The sequence below is a fragment of the Arachis hypogaea genome, chromosome 10, assembly GCF_003086295.3.
Source record: "Arachis hypogaea cultivar Tifrunner chromosome 10, arahy.Tifrunner.gnm2.J5K5, whole genome shotgun sequence".
Taxonomy (NCBI): Eukaryota; Viridiplantae; Streptophyta; class Magnoliopsida; order Fabales; family Fabaceae; genus Arachis; species Arachis hypogaea.
Genome location: NC_092045.1, coordinates 49512795 through 49524236, shown reverse-complemented (window position 1 = coordinate 49524236; position 11442 = coordinate 49512795). Strand labels below are relative to the sequence as shown.

At 40.2% G+C, this 11442-nt stretch overlaps 1 non-coding gene across 1 annotated transcript; it reads left to right on the top strand.

Moving 5' to 3' along the window:
• Positions 1-5913: 5913 nt before the first annotated feature.
• Positions 5914-6019, top strand: LOC112719043 (small nucleolar RNA R71). The gene has a single exon (XR_003161363.1). It is a non-coding gene; the product is annotated as a small nucleolar RNA R71 (small nucleolar RNA).
• The last annotated feature ends 5423 nt before the right edge of the window (positions 6020-11442 follow it).

Here is an 11442-nt window from a genome sequence, read left to right as displayed (position 1 = left end):
GAAATTGTAATTCAATCAATTAAGATTGCCAAGGAGATCAATGAATGCATTGATTGAGGAAGAGATGAAAATGAACTTGATCCGGAGAATTGCAATATCTCCTGTGCCCAATGAACTCCCCAATTCTGATCTCACCCATTCTCTTTCATTTCTGCGTTTACTTTCATGAGCAAACACCCTATTCCCATTTACAATTCTGCAATTTAATTTCAGTCATTTACTTCCAGCTCTTTAATTCTAGCATTTACCTTTCCTGTCATTTACATTACCGCTATTTTATTTTCTGCAATTCTCAACCCAAGTTCTGAATTAGCTCAACTAGAACATTCTTCTAATTAAAGTTTCTTGATCAATCAATCCGTGTGGGATTCGACCTCACTCTATTGTGAGTTTTTACTTGACGACAAATTCGGTACACTTGCCGAAGGAAATTTGTTGAGAGACATTTTCCACCTGCATTAGTCTTCCATATCTTCCTCATCACTTGAGTCATAAACAGGAGGTTGAGAAAAGTCGACCTTTGCATCATCTTCATATTCACTTGGGGAAGATTCTTCTGTCTCAAAGGATTCACTTGCGGATGCAAGTTCATCACGAGGAGGACTTGACTGGTGATTATCATCATCAAAGAAACATGCGTCTTGAGTTACTCCGTCCAGTTCTTCATAAGATATCCGCATTGGAGGTTGTGCAACATCCTCTTTAGCGTCAGTTGTAACATCCTTGACGGGGTCTTCCATGACTCTGTATTTAGGTGGCGGTACGGCTGATCGGGGTAAAACTTGTCTCTCAACAAATTCCCATTCGGCAAGTGTACCGAATTTGTCGTCAAGTAAAAACACACAATAGAGTGAGGTCAAATCCCACAGGGATTGATTGATCAAGCAACTTTAATTAGAGGAATGATCTAGTTGAGCGAATCCATGAATAGAGTTGATAATTGTAGAAATTAAAATGGCAAGAAAGTAAAAGACTGAAAGTAAATAGCAGAATTGTAAATGGGAATGGGGGAATTGCTTATAAAAGTAAATTGCAGAAAATAAAGAGAATGGGTAAGATCAGAAATGGGGAGTTCATTGGGCTTAGGAGATGTTGCATTCTCCGGATCAATTTCATTTTCATCTATTCCTCAATCAATGCACTCATTGATCTCCTTGGCAATCTTAAGTGATTGAATCACAATTTCTTGCAATTCAATCTCTCAAATCTTGATCAATAGCCAATTCCTTGGTCAATTGCTCATGAGAAGAGATGAAGTGTGGTCACTGATTATACCACATGCACTTCCCAAATCAAATGCTTAGAGGGTTATAGCCACATACCCATCCACACTCAATTTGGTCCAGCATGAGAAAGCATTTCTAGCTAATCTCTTCATTCCTCTTTCAAGGATCCGAAGAGATCCATGTTTGAATAGCTTCTTTTCCAAGATAACTATCCAATTGGATGAAGATCGAAATCTTTCAAGTAAAATCAAAAGGAAAGATAGAAGAAGAATAAGAAAATTAGTATTGATCCATCAAATTACAACAGAGCTCCCTAACCCAATGAAAGGGGTTTAGTTGTTCATAGCTCTAGAAATCAAAAGCAAAGATGGAGAATACATGATAAAGCTAGAAGTGCCTAGAAAGTAAATACAAAGAGTAGTTCTCTTTTCTAGCTCCTCCAAAAAGCTCCTCTCTATTTCAAAACTACTCCTATACATACTACTCTTCTCAGCTTCTAGTTAGCTCTTCAAGTCTTGGGCATCTGGATCTTTGAGCTTGAAGCAGTTCCTTTCTTCAATTGGGCTTGGCTTACTTGCAAAGAGAAAGTGTGAAGTGGGCAAAGACTTTAGCTCAAGACGTTAGGGGTGTTTAACATTTAGTGAAAATACAAGTTCGAGAACGTTAGTGACACTTAACATTGTCACTAACATTGCCATGCACCCCCTTGCCTCACGTTAAGGCCCACGTTAACTGGGTTAACGTGGCTTTTAATTTGCCTTGCTAGCCTTCGAGAACGTTAGTGACACTCAACATTGTCACTAACGTTCAACTGTGCCCCTTCTTGCTTCACGTTAAAGCTCACGTTAACTAGGTTAACGTGGCTTTTAACGTGGCTTTTGCCAACCTTCGAGAATGTTAGTGACACTCAACATTGTCACTAACGTTCAAGTGTGCCCCTAGGTCTCACGTTAGAGTCCACGTTAACTGGGTTAACGTGGCTTCTAACGTGGCCATTCTTAGCCATCCCAACATTAGTGACAATGTTGAGTGTCACTAACGTTGGCTCATTCTTCATTCCTCATCGTTAGCTTCCAAGTTAACCAAGTTAACGTGGAGGTTAACGTGGCTCTTGGGGGTTGTGTGGTTGCTCCAACGTTAGTGACAATGTTGAGTGTCACTAACGTTGTCGACAACTCTCCATCTCTTACGTTAGCTCCCACGTTAACCAAGTTAATATGGGAGTTAACGTGGCTCTTTGCACCTTAGGCCAACGTTAGTGACAATGTTGAGTGTCACTAACGTTGGTTTCTCTTCCCCCTTTAACGTTAGAGGCCACGTTAACTAGGTTAACGTGGCCATTTGTGAATAATTGCCAACGTTAGTGACAATGTTAAGTGTCACTAACGTTGGCTCAACTTCTCTTCTCTACGTTAGAGTTCACATTAACTTAGTTAACGTGACTCTTTAACATGGGCATTGATGGCTTTTGAGAGTGTTTTTGGCAATCACTTTTCTCCTTAACTTTGCAAGTTACCTCCCATTCCTTGCTTCCTTTGGTCCTGAAATCAAGCAATAGAGTGCATCAAAGTTCTAGTCCACGTCATGGGTAATGCAATATACAATTTTGTCATTAAAATCATGCAAAATCCTCATAAAATAATGTAAAATGCACAATGTATGCTTGAATCAAGGTCTGAGTGAATATTTGCCCAAAACTAACTTATTTTCTAAGAAAATGCATGAAATTACCTAAATTCACTGAGAGGATGGGATGTAGCCATTGACAACGGTGATGCCCTACATACAGCTTGCCATGGAAAGGAGTAGGAAGGATTGGATGAATGTAATAAGAAAATAGAGATACGAGAGGAGCACAGCATCTTCACACACTTATCTAAATTCCCACTATTGATTTACATAAGTATTTCTATCTTAGTTTATTTATCTTTATTTTCTATTTATTCCGTTAATCAAATTTAAACCAATAATCCAATTATACTTGAATCCACCTGACTGAGATTTACAAGGTGATCATAGCTTACTTCATACCAACAATCTCTGTGGGATCGACCCTTACTCACGTAAGGTATTACTTGGACGACCCAGTACACTTGCTGGTTAGTTGAACGGAGTTGTGTCCACACATAAGTGCCATAATAATGATTCCATACAACAACAAAGAATACTACATTGATGTGATCACAATTTCGTCCACCACTAGGTGATGTAGGCAACTAGGAAAAGAATCTCCAAATACTGAAAAATCATCCATAAAAACTTCAATGAATTTCTCTATCATGTCTGAGAAGATAGAAAGTATGCAGCGTTGGAACGTTGCAGGTGCATTACATAGCCCAAATGGCATGCGCCTATAAGCAAACACTCCATATGGGCATGTGAAGGAGGTTTTCTCTTGGTCTCTAGGATCAACCACTATTTGGTTATATCCTGAATAGCCATCGAGAAAACAATAAAATGCATGGCCTGCAAGTCGTTCCAACATCTGGTCCATGAATGGAAGCGGGAAATGATCTTTTCGTGTAGCTTCATTGAGTTTTCTGTAGTCTATGCACATCCGCCATCCAGTGACGGTCCTTGTAGGAATTAATTCGTTCCTCTCATTCGGAACTACAGTTATTCCTCCCTTCTTTGGGACAACATGTACAGGGCTGACCCATGGGCTGTCTGAGATAGGGTATATCACCCCTCCCTGCCATAACTTCATAACCTCTTTCTGCACCACCTCTTTCATAATTGGGTTCAGCCTCCTTTGGGATTGAATGAATGGTTTGGCATCTTCTTCTAGCAGTATCTTGTGCATGCATATGGCTGAGCTTATTCAGGTCAGCAAGAGTCCATCCAATGGCATCCTTGTGCCTCCGCATTACTTGGAGTAGTTCATCCTCTTGATCCTGGTTGAGGGATGAGCTTATGATAACTGGGTAACTTCCATTTTTCCCCAAATATGCATATTTGAGAGTAGGTGGCAGTGCTTTGAGCTCAAGCTTTGGTGCCTCTGACTTTTGATTTTCCACCTTGGGCGCTTCTTGTGTATGAATTTCTGTTGCTGCAACCTCTTCACTTGATTCATATTCCTCCCCTACTACCCTCTCTGGCTCTTCAGGTTCTTCTTCCTCAAAGTCCTCATGTACTTCTTCCTCAAGCGCATCTAACCTCATGCATTCCCCGAATTGCTCTGGTGGGTAACTCATGGCCTTGAATACGTTGAAGGTCATCTCTTCATTGTGTAATCTCAAGGTGAGGTCAACTTTTTGGACGTCAATGACAGCTCCTGCAGTGGCCAAGAAGGGCCTCCCAAAGATAATGGAAGCCTTGGGTTCCTCTTGCATATCTAGGACCACAAAATCTGCTGGGAATATGAACTCTCCCACCTTTACCAACAAATCCTCTACTATGCCGTGAGGGAACTTGAATGATCGGTCTGCCAATTGTAGGGCCATTTTGTTGGTTTAGCCTCTTCGATCTTCATCTTCCTCATCATAGCTACTGACTTCAAATTGATGCTGGCTCCTAGGTCACAAAGAGCATTCTCTACCGTGATCTCACCTATGACACAGGGGATCTGAAAATTCCCTGGATCCTTCAATTTCTGGGGTAATTTTTGCTGAATGATAGCAATGTATTCTTCGGTCAGTATCACAGTTTCGTTGTTCTTCCAGCTTCTCTTCTTAGTCATGAGCTCCTTTAAGAACTTGGCATAGAGAGGCATTTGTTCTATTGCTTCAGCAAAGGGTATGTTGATTTGTAGCTTTTTGAAGATTTCTAAAAATCTCAAAAATTGGTTGTCATACCCCTTTTTCTTCAATTACTAAGGGTATGGAACTCTCGGGACATCCGGCTTCAGCTTCCCTTCTTCTTTTTTACTTTTAGTAGTTAGGCTCTGATTTCCATCTTGCCTTTCTCCTTCGTCAATTGACTCTTCTTCTAGTTTCTTCTAGTCAAATCCCTTCAGTTCTTTTCCACTCCTAAGAGTGATAGCTTGACACTCCTCCTTTTTACTTCTGTTGTTACCAGAAGTCCGATTGAATAGGTAACCAACTTGTGTTTCAAGCTTCTCAATGGCAGCATCTTGGTTCTGCATATTTGACTGCACTTCCTCTCGAAATGCTTTACTGTCTTGGATGTCTCTGCATATGCTCTCAAGCAGGGTTTCAATTTTAGAGATTTGGTCATTAAATAAGGAATGGGCTGTATTGTTGTTAGGGTTGTGATGTCTCTGATCTTGGCCTTGGTCTTGTCGATTACCCCACCCAAAGTTTGGGTGATTCCTCCATCCAGGGTTGTAGGTCTTGGAGTATGGATCATGGTTGTGTCTATGTGAATTCCCAATGTAGTTGGCTTGCTCCTGAGTGCCTTCTTCCTCTTCACCTGCTTCCTCTTGAGTTGAAGTGGTGACTGCTGCCACTTGACTCTCTCCATCTTCTTGGTGAGGTCAGCTAGCTGCTTGATGATGAGCTTGTTTTGAGCAAGCAGAGCATCTACATTGTTCAGCTCCATTACTCCTCTAGTGTTTCCTCTTTCAGAAGCATAGAAGTAGTCATTCTCAGCTACAGTTTCAATGGCATCTATGGCTTCCTCAATGGTCTTCTTCTTGTTCAAAGAACCTCCGAATGAATGGTCTACAGCCTTCTTCGATTCATATGACAGTCCTTCATAGAAGATGTGCAGCTGCACCCATTCATTGAACATATCAGATGGACATCTCCTTGTTAAGTCTTTAAACCTCTCCCATGCTTCATATAGAGTCTCACCATCTTGTTGCCTGAAAGTTTGGACCTCAGCTCTCAGCCGATTGACTCGTTGAGGATGGTAAAATCGTGCTAAAAATTTGTTCATAACATCATCCCAAGTTGTCAAGCTCTCCTTTGGAAAAGACTCCAACCACTTGGTTGCCTTGTCTCTGAGAGAGAATGGGAACAACAACAGTCTATAGGCATCAGGTTGAACGCCATTGGACTTCACTGTGTCACATATTCTCAGGAAGGTGTTTAAGTGTTGGTTGGGGTCTTCTTGGACACCTCCTCCGAACGAGCAATTATTCTGAGCTGTGGCTTTAGTTCAAAGTTGTTGGCATGGATGGTTGGTTTTTGGATGCTACTTTCGTAGTTCCCTGGGTTTGGGTTAATGTAAGAGCCCAAGACTCTTCTATCTTCCCCACCAGGATTTGCTCTACCTCCTCCACCATGGTTGTGCACCTCTTCCTCACGATGGTCTTCCGTTGTTTCAAAGTATTCTTCACAGTGTTCCTCCTCTTCTTCAGCACCTACTACACGTTTTTCTTTTGCCTCCCTTCTTAATCTTAAGAAGCTTCTCTCAGGTTCAGAATCAAAGGAAGTTGAAGCTCCGCTTTTTCTCCCTGTCATACAACCAACAGAGTGCAAGCAAAGAAAAGTAATGCAGAAAGTATCTTGTTAGAATTACTCGTTAGTGTCAGTGATGCAATATATCAAACAGTTAGTGGGGTTAGTGAACTGAATTGTAAATAGCAAGGAAAAACTAAGAAAGAGGGGAGGGGAAGAATTAAACAACGACGGAAAGCAAATTAAACAAACAGAAAATTAAATCAAACAAAATAAAAATGCTCAATCTAGTGATCCTCTAATGTAATCATTGTCGATGCACAATCAATCCCAGGTAACGGCGCCATAAACTTGATCAGGGTAAAACTTGTCTCTCAACAAATTCCCATTCGGCAAGTGTACCGAATTTGTCGTCAAGTAAAAACTCACAATAGAGTGAGGTCGAATCCCACAGGGATTGATTGATCAAGCAACTTTAATTAGAGGAATGATCTAGTTGAGCGAATCCATGAATAGAGTTGATAATTGCAGAAATTAAAATGGCAAGAAAGTAAAAGACTTAAAGTAAATAGCAGAATTGTAAATGGGAATGGGGGAATTGCTCATAAAAGTAAATTGCAGAAAATAAAGAGAATGGGTAAGATCAGAAATGGGGAGTTCATTGGGCTTAGGAGATGTTGCATTCTCCGGATCAATTTCATTTTTATCTCTTCCTCAATCAATGCACTCATTGATCTCCTTAGCAATCTTAAGTGATTGGATCACAATTTCTTACAATTCAATCTCTCAAATCTTGATCAATAGCCAATTCCTTGGTCAATTGCTCATGAGAAGAGACGAAGTGTGGTCACTGATTATACCACATGCACTTCCCAAATCAAATGCTTAGAGGGTTATAGCCACATACCCATCCACACTCAATTTGATCCAGCATGAGAAAGCATTTCTAGCTAATCTCTTCATTCCTCTTTCAAGGATCCGAAGAGATCCATGTTTGAATAGCTTCTTTTCCAATATAACTATCCAATTGGATGAAGATCGAAAGCTTTCAAGTAAAATCAAAAGGAAAGATAGAAGAAGAATAAGAAAATTAGTATTGATCCATCAAATTACAACAGAGCTCCCTAACCTAATGAAAGGGGTTTAGTTGTTCATAGCTCTAGAAATCAAAAGCAAAGATGGAGAATACATGATAAAGCTTGAAATGCCTAGAAAGTAAATACAAAGAGTAGTTCTCTTTTCTAGCTCCTCCAAAAGGCTCCTCTCTATTTCAAAACTACTCCTATATATACTACTTTTCTCAGCTTCTAGTTAGCCTTCAAGTCTTGGGCCTCTGGATCTTTGAGATTGAAGCATTTCCTTTCTTCAATTGGGCTTGGCTTACCTGCAGAGAGAAAGTGTGAAGTAGGCAGAGACTTTAGCTCAAGACGTTAGGGTTGTTTAACATTTAGTGAAAATACAAGTTCGAGAACGTTAGTGACACTTAACATTGTCACTAATGTTGCCATGCACCCCCTTGCCTCACGTTAAAGCCCACGTTAACTGGGTTAACGTGGCTTTTAACTTTGCCTTGCTAGCCTTCGAGAACGTTAGTGACACTCAACATTGTCACTAACGTTCAAGTGTGCCCCTTCTTGCTTCACGTTAAAGCTCACGTTAACTAGGTTACCGTGGCTTTTGCCAACCTTCGAGAACGTTAGTGACACTAAACATTGTCACTAACGTTCAAGTGTGCCCCTAGGTCTAACGTTAGAGTCCACGTTAACTGGGTTAACGTGGCTTCTAACGTGGCCATTCTTAGCCATCCCAACGTTAGTGACAGTGTTGAGTGTCACTAACGTTGGCTCATTCTTTATTCCTCATCGTTAGCTTCCAAGTTAACCAAGTTAATATGGAGGTTAACGTGGCTCTTGGGGGTTGTGTGGTTGCTCCAACATTAGTGACAATGTTGAGTGTCACTAACGTTGTCGACAACTCTCCATCTCTTACGTTAGCTCCCACGTTAACCAAGTTAACGTGGGAGTTAACGTGGCTCTTTGCACCTTAGGCCAACGTTAGTGACAATGTTGAGTGTCACTAACGTTGGTTTCTCTTCCCCCTTTAACGTTAGAGGCCACGTTAACTAGGTTAACGTGGCTTCTAACGTGGCCATTTATGAGCAATTGCCAACGTGAGTGACAATGTTAAGTGTCACTAACGTTGGCTCAACTTCTCTTCTCTACGTTAGAGTTCACGTTAACTTAGTTAACGTGACTCTTTAACGTGGGCATTGATGGCTTTTGAGAGTGTTTTTGGCAATCACTTTTCTCCTTAACTTTGCAAGTTACCTCCCATTCCTTGCTTCGTTCGGTCCTGAAATCAAGCAATAGAGTGCATCAAAGTTCTATCCACGTCATGGGTAATGCAATATACAATTTTGTCATTAAAATCATGCAAAATCCTCATGAAATAATGTAAAATGCAAATTGTATGCTTGAATCAAGGTCTAAGTGAATATTTGCCCAAAACTAACTTATTTCCTAAGAAAATGCATGAAATTACCTAAAAAGAGTAAAGAAAAGGTCAGTGAAACTGGCCAAAATTCCCTGGCATCACAGGCATCTCCTAAATCTTCAACCAACTCTTCTTCTTCTGCAATGACAGCGCCCTCTACTTGTTCCAGTACGAAGTTATGCTCTATGTTGTCCACTGGAGTCTCTAGTGTCTTCTTTTTGCTGCGTTCTTTATTAAATTCTCCACATGAAGCCATGAGAGTCTGTCGAGTGTTTGAACATCTGGATGATAACTAATTTATTGCTTGCTCCAGTTGATAAAGAGTTGCATTGAACTGGTTTACTGATTCCTTGAAGCGAACCTGTGATTCTTGGCTTGATGGATATGGACATGGTGCATAAGGGAGTAGTTGTTCTTGGGAGTAATTGGATTGGCGTTGGGGCAGATAAGGATCATGTGGTAGTGAATGGTGAAAAGAGGCTTGTGAGTATGGTGGTTCCAAGTTATGTCGAGAGGATGGTCTCTGAGCACAGGGTGGGGCTTGTTGGTAGTTACAAGGTTGTCCACCATATCTTTCAGCTGGGTATGCATTGTAGAATGGTCGTTGTCCATGATATCTTGGAGGGTGTTGTTGCCTAAAGGATTGATCAGATCCTCTTGGCTCCATTCATCCTTGATTGGTCTGACCTTGATGCATATTCCTGCTGTGGTTTCTATTTCCTTTAACAAAGTTAGAACCAAAATCAAAGCGAGAGGGGTGAGAATTCATAGTAGTTATCAGAAATAAGGGGGAAAAGGAGAAACAAATAAACAAGTAAAAGAAAAATATATTTTTTTTGAAAAAAAATATTTACAATAACCAATAATAAGGCACACGTTTGCAATTCCCCGGCAACGGCGCCATTTTGATGAGAGAACTTTTGCGTGGTCTAGAATTCAGAATAAATTCCCGTTGCAAGTATAGTTTCTAAACCAACAAAAGTCCTTTCATACAAACGTTTTGGTTGTCACAAGTAACAAACCCCTAAATAAATTGATAACCGAAGTATTTAAACCTCGGGTCGTCTTCTCAAGGAATTGCAGGGAAGTATGTTCTTATTATTGGTTATAGAGATTGTAAATTTGGGGTTTCAAGAATGAGGAGTGAATATGGCAATTAATTTAAATAGCAATTAGAATAAATAAATACTGTAAAGCAAACTTTTAGCAAGGTATGAGAAATTGGAAGTCCAGACTTTGTTATTCTTAGCAATAATAATGAAAGTTGAGTGTTAATTCCACTTAGTTAACCTTTGCTAGAGCAAAGAAAAGTCAAGGGACTAATTAGTTAGACCTTCGAATCCTATTTACTTCCTAAGAAAAGATTGGGATTATTGAAGTTCAGTTCAATTAGCAAAGATAACAGCTAAAATAACTACTAAGTTACTGATTTCTTAACCAAGACCAAAAGGAAGGAAATTAAATCTACTAGAATAAAAACGTCTTCAGATTGGGAAGAATAAATGGCATATGTAAATAAAGCAATATTAAACTGAAATACCTCAAATATCATTAAATAAGAAAATCATCATGAAAGTGGCATAGGCCAAACAGGCAACATAACTAATACAAGCAAGCATTCAAATGTCTGAAAATAAGAAATAACATAGAGTAAAAGAACATTGAACCTGTGATTGAGAGCCACTCCTAAAACTAAGAGAAGTCCTAAATCCTAAATCCTAATCCTAAAGAGAGAGAGGAGGGAACCTCTCTCAAAACTAGATCTAAATCATCCAATGTAACTAAAAATGTCTCCCCCTTTGAATGGATGCATTCCCTCACTTCATAACCTCTGGTCTATGGCTTCTGGACTTGGATTTGGGCCAAAAAGGGCTTCAGAATCCGCTATGAGCGTTTTCTGCAATTTTTGGTGTGTGGCCTCTGTCACGCGTCCGCGTGGGTCACGCGGTCGCGTCAATTGGAGTTTTCCTTGTCGCGCGGTCGCGTCAATCATGCGGCCGCGTCATATGTGTTCTTTGTTAGGCGCGCGGTCGCATCAGCCATGTGGCCGCGTCGCTGCCTCTTCGCGCTTGGCATGCGGCCGCGTCATCCATGCGGTCGCGTGGATGCCAGTTTCTCTAAAACTCCGTTTTATGCTTTCCTTCCATTTTTGTATGTTTCCTTTTCCATCCTTTAAGTCATTCCTGCCTTAGAAGATCTGAAACTACTCAACACACTAATCATGGCATCGAATGGAAATAAAAATAATTAAAATAATTAATTTTAAAGCATAGGAAACATGTTTTTCACATACATCACATAATAAGGAAGGGAAAGTAAAACTATGCAATTAATATGAATAAGTGGGTGAAGGATTGAATAAATCACTCAAACTAAGCACAGAATATATCACAAAATATGGGTTTATTACCCACACTTAA